We start from the raw sequence: 22649 nt of genomic DNA on the forward strand, positions 1-22649 counted from the left end.
TGGTCAAAAAAAAGAAAAAAAAAAATCTCTATTGATTCCAAGTTCCCTTGTTTAACTTCAAGTTGAAATTTTAACTAGGTGACCTATAAACACTTCCATTCCCACATCCTATGCTTCAATATTTGCTCCACTATCCAAACATACCTCCTCTCCGTTCACATTTGCTCCACTCAATCTACAATGGTCATTCATTTCCTCCACTGTTACCTAGTACACCTCCATTAAATTTGCAAACGACAATTAAAACAGAGCTCTTTTCTCAAACATTCCAGGATTCCTCTAGAGAGCATTAATTAAATGACTACCAGAGTATTTATTACATTATATTACAATTATTACCATAGATATTTCTTTGTTCTCATTAAATATTGCCATCCTCAAATACTAAAATTGACTTTTTTATCTTTATATTTTCCCAAACTTTAGCATTGAGCTAAGGATACAATAGTGACTTAATATATGTCTGCGACATCATTCAGTTTTTCAATAAATATTGATTGATTGTCTACTATGTGTCAGACACTCATGTAGGCACTCTGAAAATAGTAAAAAATAATCCCTGAATAAACATATGTATAAATAATTTTTTTTAAATAAATTTTAAAAGTGATTGTTTCTACCAATTTACATTCCTGCCAACAGTGCAAAAGGGTTCTCTTTTCTCCACACCCTCTCCAGCATTTACTGTTTGTAGGATTTTATTTTTTTTTTAGTTCTACCAGTTTATTGCTACCAACCCATCTCCCTCCACCTTCATGCACACATGCTCAGTCACGTAACCCCATGGACTGCAGCCCGCCAGGCTCCTCTGTCCATGGACTTTTCCAGGCAAGAATACTGCAGTGGGTCACCATTTCCTTCTCCATGTTTGTACGTTTTTTGATGGTGGCCATTCTGGTCACCCTTATGGCAGAAAGTGAAGAGGAACTAAAAAGCCCCTTGATGAAAGTGAAAGAGGAGAGTGAAAAAGTTGGCTTAAAGCTCAACATTCAGAAAACTAAGATCATGGCATCTGGTTCCATCACTTCATGGGAAATAGATGGGGAGACAGTGGAAACAGTGTCAGACTTTATTTTTTTGGGCTCCAAAATCACTGCAGATGGTGATTGCAGCCATGAAATTAAAAGACACCTACTCCTTGGAAGGAAAGTTATGACCAACCTAGATGGCATATTAATAAAAAGCAGAGACATTACTTTGCCAACAAAGGTCTGTCTCGTCAAGGCTATGGTACTTCACTATTAATGGCAGCTCTAAACACACATATGTACTGCACAATGATAAATTAGTTCCATAATAGTGCACGCTTGCTAAGTCACTTCAGTCATGTCTGACTCTTTGCAACCCCATGGACTGTAGCCTGTCAGGCTCCTCTGTATGTGGGATTCTCCAGACAAGAATACTAGAGTGGATTGCCATGCCCTCCTCCTCCCAACCCAGGGATCGAACCTGCATCTCTTAAGTCTCCTGCATTGGCAGGAGGGTTCTTCACCACTACCACCACCTGGGAAGCCCCTCCATAAAAGCAATTTCAGGAAATTTAAGATTTTAAAATATTACCTTATTCCAAGATTCTTGTTGTTGTTCAGTTGCTAAATCATGTCTGACTCTTTCGCAACACCATTGACGATAGCCTGTCAGGCTCCTCTGTCCACGTGTTTCCAAGGAAAGAATACTGGAGTGGGTTGCCATTTCCTTCTCCAGGGGATCTTCCTGACCCAGGGGTCAAACCAATGTCTCCTGCATTGGCAGGTGGATTCTTTATCACTGATACACCCAGGAAGCTATTCCAAGATTAAATTATGTCTACTTTACTCTTAGGTTCTACTGCCTTTGTGATATTCCAACTGCAGAAAAAACTCAGACTTAATACAATAACAGTAGTAGAAGACATAAATTCACTACTTTAAAGAGAAAAAAGCAGATTTATAGAAATAAAATGCCTTGCCTTAGGTCATGCAACTAGTTAATAACTGAAACACCAGTATAAATCACACCTCCAAAGACTTCACTCCTTAGACCATACTAAATTAATTCTCTTTTGGTGAACCAGGATATCTGAGCCTAGATTAAATCATGCTAAATTATACTTCACTATACAAGGAACAGAGAGTTATTATGAATAAAACATTGTCCCTCATTGTTTAAATATAGTGCAATCTGAGAAATCTAAAACATTATTATGGCTCTATGAAAATGGCAGCCCACTCCAGCATTCTTGTCTGGAAAATCTCATGGACAGAAGAGCCTGCAGGGCTATATAGTCCATGGAGTTTCTGAGTCACACAGGACTGAGAAACTTTCACTTGAATGAACTAAGGTTTTTGAGCATCTAAAGCAAGAGTGATTGCTAGGGAATGGTTCCTAGTTGATCGGAAAATAAGACATTTTAAATGAGTTTTATACTTTCTTAAATATGCTAACATATGTAAGCATTATCAGTGTATAACAACTGTAACTGAAACATTTATAATTAGTCATACAAAGGTAAGAGTTGCAGCTTAGGTTAGCTGAGGTTGAGAGTGAATCCAGGGTCAAACTACACATTTACTATTCAATACCTCAATTTTCTCATCTGTAAAATGGGGATAATGATAGTGATTATTCATGGTTATAAATAAATGAGATTACTCATGTAAAGTCCAAATGTCATTGCTGTAACAATCTAAAATACTTAATAAAGGTGAGTCACAATTAGATTTAGGATCAAACACATAAGGAACCAGTACAAACACAGGTACAAGTTAAGACCACTGGTATTGAGTTCAGTCAGGCATCAATTCAAAATTCCAGTTCAGGATGTTGAGCTATGTGGAAACATACATCACTTCTAAGGAAACATTAGTTGCTCAGTCATGTCCACCTCTTTGTCACCCCATGGACTGCAGTCCACCAGGCTCCTCTGTCCATGGGGATTCTCCAGGCAAGAATACTGGAGTGGGTTGTCATGCCCTCCTCCAGGGGATCTTCCCAACCCAGGTATTGAACCCAGGTCCCCCACATTGTGGGTGAATTCTCTATTGACTGAGCCACCTGCTGCTTCTGCTAAGTCGCTACCAGGGAAGCCCAATAACTGGTAGCTCAGCTGGTAAAGAATCTGCCTGAAATGCAGAAGACCATGGTTCAATTCCTGGGTCAGGAAGATCCCTTGAAGAAGGGAGTAGCTACCCACTCCAGTATTCTTGCCTGGAAAATTCCATGGACAGAGGAGCCTGGAAGGCTACAGTCCAAGGAATTGCAGAGTCAGACACAACTGAGTGACTAACACTAGTACTACTACTATAAAAACATCACAATAAGTCACCTTTTTATTTCTCATTCTTTTCATCTATTAATTAACAAACTCTTCTAAGTTCTCTTCTTTAATTTCTGTATTTATTTCCTTTCAATGTGAGAACAGTACAACGTGGAGACCTCAACCACTTTCAAAGTGGACATGCTTTCCTGGCGAGACTCCAAGCTCTCATTGACTTATCATCTTTCCCAATCAATTATCATTTATGCTTTTACTATTTCACTCCCCTCAATACACAGAACGGTGCGTTGCTTACTTGACAACATCTTCTTAACTGTCTTCACCTTCTTTTATGTCTCAGACAGACCCGTCTTGTGTGCTCCTCAATTAGACAAACCTTACAAATTCTGCTTATGATGCAATTACTTCTTATTTGAGGATAAATCAGGAAATTCTTTCTCTCTAGTGAGTACCTTCCCTTTTATAATATTGCTTGAAGTTAACCTGATTCCAACTATTCCAACAATTTCTTATACCCAGTGACTTGCACATCTGCCCACCTTACATTTCCACTGTAGCAAGGTTCAATGACTATTCCCTGTGTATTTGCATCCATTTAGCTTCGCCGTGCAAATCCTAATGAGTATATAAATGTCCTCTTCATATAATGGGCATATTATTTCCCTTTTTTCTTATTTCATCAGAGTTCACAAAGAGGGCTATTTGGTATTCAACAGTAAATCAGAATCAGTACTTTTTTTAAATTGCCAATGAAAACTGCTAGTTCTCAACTATCAAACTCTTAATTCAACAAGAGCTAGTAGTAAAGAAACCGCCTCCCAATGCAGGAGACATAAGAGATGCAGGTTTGATCCCTGGATGGGGAAGATCTCCTGGAGGAGGGCATGGCAACCCACACCACTATTCTTGCCTGGAGAATCCCATGGACAGAGGAGCCTGGTGAGCTGCAGTCCATAGGGTCATAAAGAGTTGGACATGACTGAAGCGACTTAGCATGCATGCACATGGATTAAATGAATGTGAACTGTGTTTATTTTGAAAAACACAAATTCAGTAAAGAAAAATAGGTAAGAACTCAAGTCCTAAGGTCAGACTTCCAGATTTGAAACTAGTTCTATGACCTACTCCTCATTGCTTTTCTCTGCTTTCCTTTTCCTTTTTTGAAAAGTAAAGTTAATAGGAGTTTCTGTCACGTAAGTTTGATATGCAAGTAACTTAGAAAAGTAAAATTATTCTGGTCACATATTATGTAACTAGCTTTAGTATGAGCAATGTTAGTGGTGGTAGAAAAACACATTATTGACATGGTGTTTTATAAAGCAAGTTTTAGTGAATTTCAAGAATTGTTTCTTGGTGCTATTCTTAAAACCATCATGAATTGAATACTTAGTATGTTTCAGGATGATGCTACATATTTAATATGAGCATTTGGTTTAATTCTCCTGGCATCTCCATGATGCAGGTATTATCATTTTACCATTTTACAAATGTAAGATCTGAGTTCTCAGAGGAGTTAAGCAACTCAGCCAATGTTACAGTTATTGAGTGAAAAAGGTGGAATCTGGGCTTTGGTTTGTGTAACTCCAGAGCTGAAACTCCTAAACGAGTGGCCCTCAAACTAGCTCATCAGAATCACCTAAGCATCTATTAAACACAGATTGTTGACAGTCATGCTCAGGGTGTTCAATTCAGTTACTTCACTACAGGACCTGAGAATTTGATTTCTAACAAACTCCCAGGTGATACAGAAATCTGCTGGCTAAAAAACCAGACTTTGAGAATCACTGGCCTAAATTATTAAACATGCTGATTTAATTGTTTCCTTAAGCAACTTATTAAAAAACTAATTAGTAATCCTGTATGCACAGACTGATATTTCAAGCTTGCTGTAATATGACAATTCAAAATGTTATTATCTTTATATGATTTAGTACTTAAAATTAACTATATTAATTGAAATGAATACAGCAAGTACTTCAATGATTCTTTGAGATGGATTAGGGAAAGAATAATATTTAAAATAGTTAAATCCAACCATTTATTTAATTGAAGTAAATCAGAAATTTTTTAACAATCCCACGCTGATTTTTGGAAACAAGATGTTACTGATTAATTAAAGAAAATGAGTTCATCCAAAGTACATAATAACCATAACTGCTTTCATCTTGATGGGGTTTCCTTTGCCTGCTGCTTCACATTATTTTAAGTAAAAGCCTGATTTAATACAAACTATCACTTCTGTGTGATGTTCATGTACTAATATCCATGTACACTAATTTCAGAACAAGTTGAAAAGACAGAATTCAAAAGGTTACCCGTAGGACCTAGAACATCCAGTGTTGCAAATAAAATAATTAGATCTCTGATATTCAAATTCAACTCCCCACTTTGAGTTCAAATATATTGCTTACTTCTTCTGAACACAGTCCTATTACTGTTATAATTTGAAATAATTTTTACACTACCTAGTTGTTTACCATTTCTTGTTGTGTTATTATTTTGTTAAAAAAAAAAACAAGTAATTAAAGTTTTAGTGCATTTGATTCTACAATTACAAAATGTGAGGGCATCTTATTCAATTTGGCAAAACCAACACAGCTAAAACAAAACCCTAAATTTATAAGATATTAAAAATTAATTGAGGAATTAGAAAAAGATATGTCTAAATTACTCTATAATGTCACCATTTTATAAATGTATTACAGAAAGAATTAGACAAGATTTTCCATTATGAAATTTTAATAATGCCACAACTAACTAGAATAGTCAGGAGACCAGGTAACTGTTTCTACCACTTATGGGAAAAGAATTATGAATGGACTCATTTTACTAACCCAATATGGTCTGAGACAAATACTAAGATACGAAAAGATAAGTATTGTCATCCAAAATAATAAACCTAGTAATAAAACAGTAGGTTTGAATAAAGTGTTGAAATTTATTTCTAATAAGTGTTGACAGATCTTGGCAAACCTAGAGAACTAGACCACACATAACTAAAATTCAACAAGTCAACACTGGTTTTATATCCCAGGGGACTAGGATGAATCAGAGCAAGGTTATCACTTAACATTGAAAATATAGAGAAAAATTAAACCTAAAAGATTGTTAATAGTATTCTCCTCTCAAAACCATTAATTTAGGCTTCAACTTTTGGTTCAAACTGGCAAATGGTGTTGGGACTCAAGTATGAACTAATCTTTTAATGAATGAGAATAACTACCTTTCCATAATCTCTCAGCACCTTGGAATAAAGAAATAGATTCACTGTGGGTAATGATTTGTGGCCAACATTTTGAGCAGCACAAATCATATTTCACATGCAAATAAAAATCACCTCTAAAATATAAATGATACACATCACTGTATATAATCAAAAATTCCCTATATTTTGTTTTTAATACTTTCATCCACCTTTTATCTTTAGTCTTTCACATTCTTCATATTCTTTTTTTTCCCCAATTATTTTTATTAGTTGGAGGCTAATTACTTTACAATATTGTAGTGGTTTTCTGTCTTCAATAAAGTCTGGTTAACCTGAGAGAATACTGGGAAGCCCGTACTCCCTCAATTTTTCAGTGCTAGGAAGGAGTGTGAATATTTCCTTTTCAAGCTCCCTGAGACTTTTAGGTCAGTGTCTCACACTCTCAAGAACATCCCCCTCCAACCTTACTCCTCAAACCATTCAAGCATACAGCTAGCTATCACTTTCAGCTACCACCTCTGTTGAATCAGAATTTGGACACTTCAACCCCATGTATTCTTCCCCACACCTTCCCCAATTCCTCCAACGCCTTGTTGTAGCTCATCATCTATAGATAGCTCACACAAAATTCTAGCTTTTTTTCTTTAACTTTTATAATGAAATTCCCTGGCAGCTCAGAATCCACCCACCAATGCAAGATATATGAGTTCGATCCTTGGGTCGGGAAGACCCCCTGGAGAAGGAAATGGCAACTCACTCCAGTATTCTTACTTGGAAAATCCCATGGATGGAGGAGCCTGGCGGGCTACAGTCCATGGGGTGGCAAAAAGTCAGACAGAACTTAGCAACTAAACAACAAAGAACAACAACTAATCTCTACTTGCAGTCTTGTCCTCCAGGGTCAAGAAACCATGGACCCTGATACAAACAGAAGGCTGTTTGAATTCTGAAAGATAAGTTCTCAAATCTCTCCCAGCCTACTTTTCCAGTTGTCTTGCTCTTATCATACTTTGTGTCAAGAAATGAATACTTTTCTAAATATAGGGTCTTGGATACCACTCCAATCCTCTCCTCTCTTTTCATAAATTCCTCTTCTATATGTATAATTTCTCCTATGCAGCTTAAAATTCATGTCCATGGCTTTAAATATTTGTATCAGCAAGGACACTCAGCTCAAAATTGCCAATGCTTCTGACTCTGTTGGATTCATCAGCAAGGACAGAATATTATCTAACCAAACAAAGTGTCCTGAGGTAGTAAGCTCACGAACTAGTCCATTCTCCAGTCAGCAGTGTCCTTACAGACCCAGGTTTCCTCACTTTTCCATTTTCTAGTACTCACCTTATGTGTTTGCTTCTGTGTGATGGTTGACAGATGGCAACTAGAATTCTAGTTCTCATAAGGGGAAGTGATATGAAAAGGTAGCAGGAGAAGGGAAATGCCATCTCAGTCTTTTGAAGGAGTCTTATCAGACTTCCCTTCCTAGTTAATTGTCAAGGAAGGGGTCAACCATCATTTTTGAAACCAATTATTGCTAAGGAAGTGGGATGGTACAAAAAAAGGATTTACCCTAGAGCTAGTAAGAGGACTGTCCTTCCTTAATTAATTCTTATGACAGAGGGATAAACCTAACAGATCAAAACTGAAGCTCCAGCACCAAAAATGAAGAAGGGGGGTGCGGGGAAGCTGCCTGATACATAACCGGCAGGGTCTGTTTCTCTATTTTCTCTATTTTCTTGCCAATATCCATTTTTCTGTTGTCACTTTTTCTTCCTACAGTCTCTCATTATAGGCACACTGTTAAGTGAGGCACAAAAACAGAAGAATCTTTACAATATTAACAGTTGTCTGTGATTCTACCCTGTAGGTTATTATTAGAATACACACCAACTTGCTAAATGATCTAATAAAAAGAACAGCATGGCAAGCCAGAGCATCTTTGCTTCAATAAAACGAAACAACAAAATCTCCACAATCACAGTTCAAACCCTGACTCTGATATTTCTGCCGTGGAAAAGCCAGCAACTTTAAACACCAATCTGCATGAGTGGATTTATCTGGAATCAAATAAAGTTTAAGCTTTATGGCCCGTCACTGACACAGGTTCCTACAACACTCCTGATTATGCATTCCTGTCCTGTAAAAAAGCCTGAAATTTTCATGAGCTTGAGACGCCTCAAAATCTGTGTCTGCCTCTGCTGATATGTCAACCTTTTCTACCTGCATGCTACTGAGCATGTCACTTACCCCTTTATCCATCCATCATCTTATCCTCAAAATTGGCTTCAAAATAGAGGGAGCCCTACCTTGCTTGCAAAACCGTGATGAGAAGGAGAGATACATATCTGGAAGTGCTATGTAGCAATGTTCAGTGTAATTATTACCAGCATCAATATACAGAGTTCTCTTGTGGCTGCTTTTTTTCCATCAAGAGGCTGCTGTTACATCTGCTCCTGCCGTGTGTCTCCAGGATATTACAGGAGCTCAGCTTTAAATGAGCGAAGCCATCCCTGACTGCTGTCTGGAATACCCACTCAGCTGCAGGTGTTTTCCAGCTATCTACTGTGATGTTACATTGCTTCAGGCTGTGCTCCAGGGGACCCTCCTAGGGTTTCATCTGCCTACCATGTGCTCAACTCCCCTTGGGCCCTGGGGAGCTGACTTTCATGTAGAATGGTTTCAACTTCTCAGGATTGCATGAGTCCTGGGACCTCATTGTGGGAAACTATGCCCCACCATCTGGCGTGAAGCGTGGTACTAAGAGATGCTGATAGAATTTGTCTCGTAATTGAATGTGGTGATGGTCGGTGTCATTTCCATAAACAAGACTAGACAGCACAATAGCTTTGGAGGCTTTAATTTTGGCCTGGAATGTGTTTCTTTGTTTTCATCATCCTGTCATTCTTGCAAATGTTATGAGTTTTAAAATATGATTTATTACTTTACCCACTAATGTGCCATTATTAGATAGAGAGCTGCTGAAGTAGCAGAATTCAGTAACAAGCAATTTCACAAGTAATTATGCAGTCATGGGTTGAGTGCATCCAAGTGCTGCAAGTGTCGAATGGACAATAGCAAGTAGAAATCTATCAAGGGGTGCAGGGATGAGCAGCCTGTGTATCGAAGAGAAAGGACTAGTCCTGTCCTGGCCATCACTATAGCATTGATGAGAACAATCATGTAAAATGGGGACTATATCCAAGACAAATTCTATAATGGCTTCATTTCCTACCTCAATCTTTATATCAATGAAAACAAACTAAAACCAGCATTAATAGTCTCTAACATTTGTTAAGTTCATAACATTTGCTATCACATTTAACCCTTATGATACTTAGGAAATAAGTATCAATATCAATGTTTATGCATGAAGAAAGAGAGGCTTATAGATGGAAGTTAACTTACAAATTACAGATATTAACCCATGGAGGTGAAATACAAACATGAATCCATCAGACTCCAAACACTTCATTTTAATTCACTGTTTAGCCATGAATGCATAATGCAATCTCCCATAGAGTTTTTTTTTTAATAAGATACTCATAACTATCAATTTGACTAGCTTGAGTTTGAAATCTGGTTTTTGCATTTTAAAAATATTCTATAGTAATTCCAATGCATACTTTATTTGGAATCCTCATATTATTTTAGCCTTACAAATAATCATCATCAAATGTCACTTAAAGTTTGACGATGACACAGAGGAAAAACTTGCTAATAATGGGGTCTAAATGCAGGTATATGGGCCAATGTTTTTTTGGTTTTTGTTGTCCTTTTGAAATATAGCAGATTAAGCTTCAATAAAAAATAATTCCTTCTAAAACAAAATACTGAAACATTTGTTTATTCAAGAAAATACTGAATTATTTTAAAATTTTAAGTTTAAAGGAAACTATACAATTATCTTTAACTAATTCCTCATCTTAAAAAAGAAAATCATATTAATTATCATTGTGACTTTTTAAACATTAATATTTGGTCAAAGTTTCTACATGTAATTAAAGACATGCACACCACTCAATTTAGAGTTAAGAAGCTTTAGAAGCTACAAAACTATAGCAAATAAAAATACAGTAGGAGGTGCTATAGTGTACTGGTTAAGAATATAGATTATGAAACTCAGTTGTCTGGACAGGAATTCTGACTCTAGCCTCAGGTAGGCAAGTCACCCTGGGCAGATCATTTACCTCTCTACACCTCAATTTTCCTAATTAGTAAAATGGAAATAATAATCATTATGCTTACTTCATTGGATTATATGAAATTACATAAAATTAAGATATGTAAAACAGATCTTCCCAAAACACAGTAAGTGCTTTTAGGTGTTTCGTATCATTGTGTTTGGGTGTTAGGCACTCAGTCATGTTCAACTCTCTGCAACCCCACGGACTATAGCCCACCAGGTTCCTCTGTCCATAGAATTCTCCAGTCAAGAATACTGGAGTGGGCTGCCTTTCCCTTCTCCAGGAGATCTTCCCAACCCAGGGATCGAACCCCAGTTTCCTGCATGGCAGGCAATTTCTTTACTGACTAAGCCACAAGGGAAGCCCCATTTAGTATCATTACTGTTATTTTAAATGGAAAAAAACAATCCAATTTCTAATAAAGAGTGTGAAACATGTGAGTTGGGAGGAGCCTCTTTAGTTTACAAGAAGGAAATGAAAACCTGAGTCATCTGCAAAAGCCAGTTATAAGACAAAGTCAAAACTAGAATATAGAATCCTGAACAGAGCAAAAGAGTAGTTCTGTGGGCAATGACATCCTTACCAGTGACCAGATTCTTGGAATTTTAAAAAGAAATAGCTTCATGTGACTCATTTTAAATACTCTTCAGAAAATGAACTTATAGATAGTCCAGTATTGTAATCAGATTTAACAGAAAACACATCATGCTAAAAATTATGTCATGTTTTCAACTATTGACACATCATCTGTAGTTTCTTTACAGAAAAAAAATTGGGTCTATAAAAGACGATATTTTTTTTCCCAATACCTACCCTAGATAACACAGTACAAAGCTAAACTTTTTTCTTCAACAATGAAGTTGATAAGTTACACAAGAAAAATAATGAAGCATGATATTAATAAAAGTTAGGGCATCAACTCATATTCCAGGCATCTTTTTAATTATCCCCATTAGTAACTAGGAAGCTATTTCTCAATGGAAAGGATAAAATCCTTCTTAACATAATCTCAAGGAGCAAAATTATAGCCTCCCCTTCCCATAACAGAAAATGTGGAACATCCTGGTTTAAAGGACATATAGTTTGATAGAAAAGTCTGGAAAAGTTCATAGCCTTCATGAACAGCTTTTCATATATAAATAACACTAAGACAGGGCCCAGAAACTATCTTTATCGAGATCTCAAAGAACAAGTTATTATGGGAAGATAGAAAAGAAAACACTGAGGTCAATTCATTCAAGTAGCATAACCTTTCTGGTGACGGCACAAGTGTAAATATGAAGATGATTTATAATTTCTCATAAAACTTATAAAAGGGAGTTAGCACACAGTATTATCATTTTGAACCAATAGGAGGAAAAATCAATCTACAGCTGTTGCAGCTGAGTTTATAAGAATACTTTACACAGAAAATTTTTAGAGTCCATGTTTTTGCAAATAGGAGAGGATTTTAAACTCACCTCATATGGAAGGTACAACTCATCACCAAAGGGAATAGTAGCAGAAGCATGAAGGCATAACTCAAAAAAATGGAAATAGATCTGAACACAGAGCAGATTTTGGCCCTTCACAAACGGAAGGAAAAACCTTTCTTGAGGAGTCACTTCGTTAAAAGCATTGATGGAGTTCAAGTCCTTGAGAGATGGCTCTGACACAAAAAATAATCTAAGTTTGAATCTCACTTCTAACACATTTTAGAAATGTGATTTTGTGCAAGTTACTCTCTCTCTTTCTACTCTTTAATCACTGCAAAATGTAGATGATAATAGTAGCAGCTGCCTTGTGTGATAGGGATAAGGATTAAATGAAATAATTTAGGTACTATATTTCAGACAAAGTATTCCATCTTGCATATACCCAATATCTGTTGCCCGTTAAAGTTATTTTTCTAATTATTAGAGTAAACCAAAATAATAAGGAACATCTTCCTACAGACGAAGAGAGGAGACATATCCCTTAATCACATTCCTCTAAAAGACTACTGAGAGAATGAAGCTCAATACCAGAACAGTATGAGTAAAGACACACAGTCTTCCTTTGGTATTCATGGAGGGTTGATTCCAGGACCCACCTCCCCCACCCCCAAGCATATCAAAATATGCAGATGATCAAGTCTCTTATATAAATAAAATGGCATATTTTGCATTTAACCTACACACATCCTCTTGTAAACTTTAAATCATCTCTAGATTAACTATAATACCTAACACAGTGTAAATGCTATGCAAATAGAATGTAAATAGTTGCCAGAGTATGGCAAATTCAAGTTTTGCTTTCTGGAACTTTCTGGAATTTTTTCTCATCCATATGAAACGCCGACCTTACTGTGTGTGCTTGCACATGCACTCACTCTCCCTGCTTAGGTTTTCTGTGTAATAAACTAAGTGCCTAAATGCCTAAGAAACATGCTCAGTCGTGTCTGACTCTTTGCAACCCTTTGGACTGTAGCCCATCAGGCTTCTCTGTCCATGGAATTTTCCAGGCAAGAATACTGCAGGGGGTTGCCATTCCTTACTCCAGGATATCTTTCCTGACCCAGGAATCGAACCTGCATCTCCTTTGTCTCCTGCATTGCAGGCAGATTCTTCACCCTCTGAGCCATCGGGAAGGCCTATCAAAGAAAGAACATAGCTATCCCAAGCCAATTTATCTAACAGATAGATAAACTTTATTTCAATGTTCCTCTCACATTCCAAATTGACTATATCCAAAACTGAACTTCCGATCTTCTCACCCTTCTCTGCTTCTACTCCTACTCCCCCTACCTTCTACTGACTCTGTTGTACCAAACCCTGCTCCTCTTCTAATCTACATTTCAGTCAGGAAAAAGGACAGAAGTAATTAAGAATGGCAGTGCTGTTTGAGCAAAATGGACAGAATTGAGAGTTGGATCAAAACGAAAATTGGTAGAACTTGATGGTTTTGATCCAGCTCTCAATTCTGTCCATTTTGCTCAAACAGCACTGCCATTCTTACTTACTTCCATCCTTTCTCTTGACTAACAGAAGCTCATTCCTTATGTCTCCAACCACATTTCCCCTCTGAAATTTCTCCTCTCCACTATAGGAGTATACTCTAAACGCATATTTGAAACATGTCACTACCTGGGTTAAAATCCCAATGGCTTTTCATTTCCTTTAGAAGAAAGTCCAAAGTCTTTAGCACAGTGTATAATCCATATATTGATCCTGTTCACTCCATCCTAATCTCTCATCATTCCATTCCTTGTACTCTAATCTCCAATAGGCTGAACTACTTTTCATTTCATGTTTGTTTGTTTGTTTGTGTGTTTGCTTAGCTACTTCTTACTTATCCCTGGCCACATCTTTGTTAATCCTTCCTCCTGAAGCTTTTCCTCACTCCCTAAAAGTCTGGCCCAAGTAATCCTTCTTTTCTACAGATCCTATCCACTTTCTAAGTTTACACCTCATCATTATACCCACATGTTGGAATAAGTTGCCCAGAAGACCAAAAGTTCTCAGAAGTTGGGGACGTTGTCATTGTTCATTGATACGTCCCTAACTCCTAGCCCAGTGTCAGTTACACATCAATGCAAAAGAAATTGTGATGGTATTGAATCTTATAGTGTTATCCCACAGTTGGAGGACAGTTATTTCCAAATCATCTACTGCCTTCATTTTAAAACTCCATATTGCTATCAATCAATCAATTTATCTACCTAGTTATAGAATGAGAGGGGAATCCCTGATAGCTCATTGGTAAAGAATCCGCCTGCTACGCAGGAGACCCTGGTTTGATTCCTGGGGTGGGAATATCTGCCGGAGAAGGGAAAAAGCTACCGCTGCCTACTCAGTCGGGGTTCTAACATCCATTACGGCCATAATGGAGAATCACCACTCCCTACAGACCTGAAGTGAAGTGAAGTTGCTCAGTCGTGTCCGACTCTTTGCGACCCCGTGGACTGTAGCCCACCAGGCTCCTCCGTCCATGGGATTCTCCAGGCAAGAATACTGGAGTGGATTGCCATTTCCTTCTCCAGGGGATCTTCCCGACCCAGGGGTCGAACCCAGGTCTCCCGCATTGCAGGCAGACACTTTAACCTCTGAGACACCAGGGAAGCCCTACAGACCTAGTTAGCCATATTTCTGTCTGCTTCTGAGCCGTGGTTACCAAAATACAAAACTGAGTATGTTCCAAGAGGCTATTAATCAGGGATAACCAGATATCACTCTTCAGTCACTTCATAAAGAGATTTTGGTGGTAGTAGTCATAACAGTTAATTATGTAACTTTGGCTATAATGAAATATTTGACTCTACACCAAAATGAAAGAAGTTTCTTAAGCAGTTTTTCCTAAAAACCACCACTATGAAAAATTATAGTCATATATCATTAAAATATATATGGAATGAATGAAAATACATGTAATTTTAAAAACCCTAAAAATCAGATATTTAGGTGTGAATAAATGCCTCTTGAAATTACGTAATACTTGGTATGAGATAACAAAACAAAATGTGATCTCTGTTTGCATTTATAATGACTGCTTTCCATGATATGAGGACACAAAGAACAGCAATGTAGTATGCTATCAGTTACTGCACATTTTTGCTTTTTTCCTTTCCCTAAAAAACATTAAATAATTCATATCAAATACAACTGTTGATATATGTGTTATTTTCCTCATATTGCACATACGAAATCTAGTTTAAAGAAGGTAAAGGCTATTTAGAAAACATTCTATAAAATCCGTCTCTTCATTCTTTCTGGAGTTATTTCTCCACTGATCTCCAGTAGTATATTGGGCACCTACTGACCTGGGGAGTTCATCTTTCAGTGTCCTATCTTTTTGCTTTTTCATGCTGTTCATGGGGTTCTCAAGGCAAGAATACTGAAGTGGTTTGCCATTCCCTTCTCCAGTGGACCACATTCTGTCAGACCTCTCCACCATGACCCATCTTGAAATTCAGTGGCCCTACAGAGCATGGTTTATAGTTTCGTTGAGATAGACAAGGCTATGGTCAATGTGATCAGTTTGGTTAGTTTTCTGTGATTGTGGTTTTCATTCTGTCTGCCCTCTGATGGAGAAGGATAAGAGGTTTATGGAAGCTTCCTGATGGGAGAGACTTACTGAGGGGGAAACTGGGTCTTGTTCTGATGTGAGGGGGCCAAGCTCACTAAACCTTTAATCCAATTTTCTGTTGATGGGCGGGGCTGTGTTCCCTCCAAGTTATTTGACCTGAGGCCAAACTATGGTGGAGGTAATGAAGATAATGGGGACTTATTTCAAAAGGTCTCATTCAGGCAATGCCTCTCTCAGTTCCCCTTGACCCTGCAGCAGGCCACACAGTCTACCCACGCCTCCGCTGGAGACTCCTAGACACTCAGGGGCAAGTCTGGGTCAGTCTCTTGTGGGGTCACTGCTCCTTTCTCCTGGGTTCTGGTGCACACAAGGTTCTGTTTGTGCCCTCGCAGAGTCTGTTCCCCCAGTCCTGTGTAAGTTCTGGCAGTTCAACGGTGGGGTTAAAAGCAAGAGAGTTGCAGAAAAACATCTACTTCTGCTTCATTGACTATGCCAAAGCCTTTGACTGTGTGGATCACAATAAACTGTAAAATTCTACAAGAGATAGGAATACCAGGCCACCTGACCTGCCTCCTGAGAAATCTGTATGCAGGTCAGGAAGCAACAGTTAGAACTGGACATGGAACAACAGACTGGTTCCAAATAGGAAAAGGAGTACATCAAGGCAGTATATTGTCATCCTGCTTATTTAACTTATATGCAGAGTACATCATGAGACATGCTGGGCTGGGGGAAGCACAAGCTGGAATCAAGATTGCCAGGAGAAATATCAATAACCTCAGATATGCAGATGATACCACGTTTATGGCAGAAAGTAAAGAAGAAGTAAAGAGCCTCTCAATTAAAGTGAAAGAAAAGAGTGAAAAAGTTGGCTTAAAACTCAACATTCAGAAAACTAAAATCATGCATCCCGGTCCCATCATTTCATGGCAAATAGATGGGGAAACAATGGAAACAGTGAGAGACTTTATTTGCTTGGACTGCAAAACCACTGCAGATGGTGACTGCAGCCATGAAATTAAGACACTTGCTCCTTGGAAGAAAAGCTATGACTAACCTAGACAGCATATTAAAAAGCAGAGACATTACTTTGCCAACAAAGGTCTGTCTAGTCAAAGCTATGGTTTTTCCAGTAGTCACGTCTGGATGTGAGAGTTGGACTATAAGGAAATATGAGCACCGAAGAATTGATGCTTTTGAACTGTGGTACTGGAGAGTCCCTTGGAATGCAAGGAGATCCATCTAGTTAATCCTAAAGGAAATCAGTCCTGAATATTCACTGGAAGGACTGATGCTGAAGCTGAAACTCCAATATTTTGGCCACCTGATGTGAAGAAGTAACTCATTTGAAAAGACGCTGATGCTGGGCAAGATTGAAGGCAGGAGGAGAAGGGGGACGATAGAGGCTGAGATTGTTGGATGGCATCACTGACTCAATGGACATGAGTCTGAGTAAGCTCTGGGAGTTGGTGATGGACAGGGAAGTCTGGCGTGCTGCAGTCCATGGGGTTGCAAAGAGTCGGACACAACTGAGTGACTGAACTGAACTGATATAGTATGTCATCATTCCAGGATCTGTGACATCTAAATAAAATTCTTTTTCTTTGGAAAAACATAAAAAGTTATTTTTATGTTTTGGAAAAACATAAAAGTTATTTCTTGAATGGCTAATTATAGGTACTGCACATGCTATTTTCAGTAAAGTGTCAAGTAAACATGTTAGAACAGACACATCAAATACACAAAATTACTAGGTAGTATGTATAGATGCTATCAACCTTTTTGATTGACTCACATTTTATTTACTCTGCATTTAGTTACCAAAGCCGCAAGCTTAATAGTTCTGTTTATAAAAACAAAGCTAGGCAAGCTGAATGCTAAGAACAAATATATGTGAACTCATTTTTTAACTTGTGGATGCATGCACACACATCTTTTTATTATCAGCATGCTCCCAAATTAAAATTGTTACCACATGCTAAGTAAACTTTTTCAGATGTTCAACAAAGGAGATCAAAAGAGATTTCATCATATATTTTTAGATCTTTGACCAGTCAAACATATAGGAACACAGACATGTCAAAACATCAAGCAATGCAAAGGTACAACAACTTGGAAATTTTCAGTTCAGTGAAACTCATGAAGAGTAGCTTAGTGTACTTTCACGCTTTCCTTACTGACTTCTAACAGGCGAAGCTTTCCATGGAAACTTATTTAGTACTATAGTTATTTGAAGGCAAGACTTGAGTAGCGACTAAAAGGAAGATAATATAGATAAGCTGGGAAAAGAAGGTTAGCTTTACAGGCAGATAGAAAATCACAAAACAAAGTGTGCAGGTGGAAAGTAACATGTGGTATGGGGCCATGAGAAAACGAACCTGGACGATTTTCTATTGGAGGTATGAGACTGATAAAGTGAGGACCATTTTTAGAATTCTTCTCTTAGCCTGTCCCAAATTCTGTTAAACCCCTTTTGTAGTTAGAGGAAGTCTAAGGAATGTGTAAGATCTATTCTCTAGCAGACAAAAAACTTTCCTTAAACATCCCATGCAGTCACTAAGTTTTGACCTGTTTCTATATAGAAACCTATTTCCTACTCTAGTTTCAGAAACTGAGCCATTTTATTCTACCAGTTTTGAATCGTTGTTTCTCTGACTAGTTACTGGGTTCTGGTCTTCTTTTCTCTAATCTTCTGGATTTCCTCCACCCTCAGCACTGATGATCATATTACCATTTCTCCAATTTAAGCTTCTCTTGGGTTAACACTTTCCTTGCTGGGACCTCCACCTACCACCCTACAACAGGCTCTCCTAATACTACATATTGTCTGCTCTTTCTCACTATTTTGAAACACTCATTCAAAATCACACTTACGTTCTGCTCAAGGATGCACCCTTGTCATAATTTTTTCCTTGTTAAGCTTATCTTCTTAGTAATAATTTTATTTACTTATTTATTTTGGGGCTGTGCTGGGTCTTCTTTGCCGTGTGGACTTTTCTCTAGTTGTGGCAACGAGAGGGGAGGGGGCTACTCTCTAGTCGCTTTCTGCAGGTTTCTCATCCTGCTGGCTTCTCTTGTTGCTGAGCGCAGGTGCTAGGTCGCGCGGGCTTCAGTAGCTGTGGCATGAGAGTTCTGGAGTTGTGGTTCCACGGCTCTAATGCACAGACTCAAGAGTTGTGGCACATGAGCTTGGTAGCTCCGCAGCATGTGGGATCTTCCCAGATCAGGGATTGAACCCGTGTCTCCTGCAATGGCAGGCAGACTCTTTACCACTGAGCTGCCAAGGAAGTCTGAGAAGTCGATCTTGACCCAGAGTCACCATCATCCTAACATGTCAAGCAGTGGTGCCAATTCATCCCCATATTGTCCTAGAGTGCCTCCTCAAACCCGGTCTCCTGTTTGGTAATTGGTTCTAAAGTTGGAAGTCTGGACAGATGTTTTGCGAACTGTAAAAGTGCCATTGACGTTCCAGAAGGATTTTATGATGACATTCCTAACAGCTGACATTAACAGTTCTCATTATCCTCAGAGTTGATTATACTTCGTTTATATTTTTTAATACATTTTTTAATTCTGCAGGAATTCTGGGACAAAAATAGATTTAGAAAGCAATGCAAAAACAAATAACAAAAGCAAAAAGATAGCTAAGTCCTTTGATAAGTGGATATTATGATACTATTTGGATGCTTTTTTTAAACTCTTAAAAGATATTTGCCTAAAGACGAAAGAGAAAAAGATAATGAACACATTTAATGGGTGTGCTCAGGAAAGTAAGCTTAAAATGAGGCTGCAAAAAGCCATCTGCCCTGAATCTCAGAATAGGATAACACCCTTATTTGTAATATTAAAAAAAAACAAATTAGACTCATGTAACGATGATATAATAAAGGTTTTAAAAAGTGAATTTGACATAGAAATTAAAAGTTGAGAAAATTCTATTTAAGGAAATATTACATAGTTCCTGAATAGAATGAATGCTGATTATCTTAATCCTCTATGCTTCATCACAGACTGAATGCCCCACCATTTCAGGTATGCAAACACAGAGTACATTATTTTACTCAGTTGAAAACAAACTTAAAGAGTACTTACTACTGTGAAACATGTAATAGCTAAAAAATCCCCAATTCACAGGAGGTTTTCAGCTCATAAATTATAGATCCAGAAGATATTATTAAAGAAAGTGAGGGACTTTTCCAATGTATTCATCCCAAAAGTTCATTGCTATAATTGGCATGGAAAAACTTCTGGAGAGCATAAAGTAATGCTTAACATTTATTTTATCATTGCTGAAAATTTATTCAGGATGTCATCAATTATGAAATAGTTATATAATTATCTAAATATAAGATTAAAATAGAGGATATTCTGTTCATCTTTTCTATCTTAAAACTACTATAATATCAGATACATTCAATGTTTCATTATATAAAAGTTTGTATCAAAAACATTCAGGTGTAAAAAATCTAAAACTTCAGTGCTGTTTCTTTATTATAATTTTCTTTAAAACTTATCCTGATTTTTCCACTAACAAAATGCATACAGACAAAATGACAGTGCTGTATTTAGTTACAACTGTTTGAATTGAAGAAAAATCCCTGTAACTACACTATATAAAGTATAAACGCCAAGCAAATGGCCAATTGTAGATAATCAGGAAACAAATCTGGAAGAATTTTAAGTGTTGTAAACATAATATGGTATTGCATTCCACAAGCTACCTGCTTAACAAATGACTATTTTAACTAATTAGTATTTCTCCAGACAAATATAACAAATAGGAATGAAATAAGTTTGAAAATGAAATTCCAGTAAGCAATTCACTAACAGACATTCTGGAAAGATTTGGTAGTACATTTACAATGTTAAGATATATACATACAGGAAAAGGAAATGCTTCCTGTAGGTTTGTGATGAATATTTTAGGGTTTGGGATGACTGTAGTAATCAATGTAGTCACTTTTTAGTGTGATAATACTGGACCACTTTTATAAGATATTTTCCCATGCTGACTTTTTTTTTCCCTTAAGAGGCCTCATAAATGTCAAGTTTTTCCAAACAGAAGGCAATTTTTCTGGCCATTATTTCTGTTCTTTTTCTTTGCAATTAAAATCAGATGATTTAATAGGCCAAAAGTTACACAAGGAAGAGATTTTCTTAAGAGGCATAGCAGTTTTACAGGCAATAAGGGGTGTATCTCTTGAATTCAAAAGAATTTATTACATAATTTCTCTAGGTAATTTCCTACAAAAGTAAATTTTCTATATCTAACAAATTCTACCATCTCTTCCTGAAGACTGCATGTTTTATGGGAAAATATTCTTGCAGTGATTCTCTATTTGTGATACTAGATGAAAGAACATAAAAATAAAGAACTTTTTAAGTTATAACCATCCAAGTTTAAAAATAAGTGCAAACTACACATTAAGACCTTTAGTACAGGAAGAAGCATGTTGTTGAGTACTTCCTAATCCTTGGAAGGCAACACAGAACCTAAATATCTCCTTACTAAGTTACAAAAAGAATACTCCAAATATATAAATAAGATATGTCAAAAGAATTGGACAGGCTCATCAAATGATCTGGTACAAAAACAAAACAAAAAAACACTAGACCACTGAATTCAAAGATGATGTCTTCCTTTTCTATATTAAACTTACTTAATTTTAATTTATCAAATGAATGATTTCAACACCACAGAAGACTTTACAGAAAAGATGTTATAGGAGGAAACCATGAACTTCACCATCCTCATCGTCGTCATTGGATTAGACTCTTAAAAGCATTCTACAAACTGCTTTCAAGTTTCTTTCTTTCTTTTTAAGGTACAATGTCTTTACAAATAGGCAGATCACATATGTTTTTATCTTGTCGATATGAAAGCTGAAGTATAGAATAGGTATATAAGCTTTTTATGATGACCTGACCAGGAACACATAGCTAGTAAATATTCTGAATAAAAACTACCTGAAATAAGATTGCTTTCACTTCATATCGGGGATTCCCTCATAGCTCAGGTGGTAAAGAATCTGCCTGCAACGCAAGAGACCAGGGTTCAATTCCTGGGTCGGGAAGATCCCTTGGAGAAGGAAATGGCAACCCACTCCAGTATTCTTGCCTGGAGAATCCCATGAACAGAGGAGCCTGGCAGGCTACAGTTCACGGGGTCATAAGACTTGGACACAGCTTAGTGACTAAACCACCATCACTTCATATTAGAAGTATTTATATTGTACCTATATTGTAAAGGAGTACTCTCTGAACTTTGCATTACCCAGTTCTATTAGGAGAAAGTATGCCATTGTAAACAGAGCACGGACATGCACAAGGGATGCATGTGACTTCAAATTCCCATCTTTCCACTTCATATCTATATATCTCTTCAAAGCTAACTAAGGTACTTGACACTAAACTTCTTCACCTGCATGCTGGAAATAATACCTCTCTTCCCGCCCCCCCGCCCCGCCCCTCATAGGGCTACTGGGAAAATTAAATAAGATAGGTCAATGGAACAAAATAGAAAGTCCAGAGATAAATCTACACACCTATGGACATCTTATCTTTGACAAAGTAGGCGAGAATATACAATGGAGAAAAGACAATCTCTCTAACAAGTGGTGCTGGGAAAAATGGTCAACAACTTATAAAAGAATGAAACTAGAACACTTTCTAACACCATACACAAAAATAAACTCAAAATGGATTAAAGATCTAAATGCAAGACCAGAAACTATAAAGCTCCTAGAAGAAAACATAGGCAAAACACTCTCCGACATAAATCACAACAGGATCCTCTATGTCCCATCTCCCACAGTAATGGAAATAAAAGCAAAAATAAACAAATGGGACCTAATTAAACTTAAAAGCTTTTGCACAACGAAGGAAACTATAAGCAAGGTGAAAAGACAGCCTTCAGAATGGAAGAAAAGAATAGCAAATGAAGCAACTGACAAAGAATTAA

General features: G+C 37.3%; 1 protein-coding gene across 5 annotated transcripts in view; it reads right to left on the reverse strand.

Annotated features, from left to right (window-relative positions):
• Positions 1-22649, reverse strand: part of ROBO1 (roundabout guidance receptor 1) — a 441102-nt gene that overhangs the window by 174794 nt on the left and 243659 nt on the right. The window lies entirely within an intron of this gene.

The sequence above is a fragment of the Cervus canadensis genome, chromosome 27, assembly GCF_019320065.1.
Source record: "Cervus canadensis isolate Bull #8, Minnesota chromosome 27, ASM1932006v1, whole genome shotgun sequence".
Taxonomy (NCBI): domain Eukaryota; kingdom Metazoa; phylum Chordata; class Mammalia; order Artiodactyla; family Cervidae; genus Cervus; species Cervus canadensis.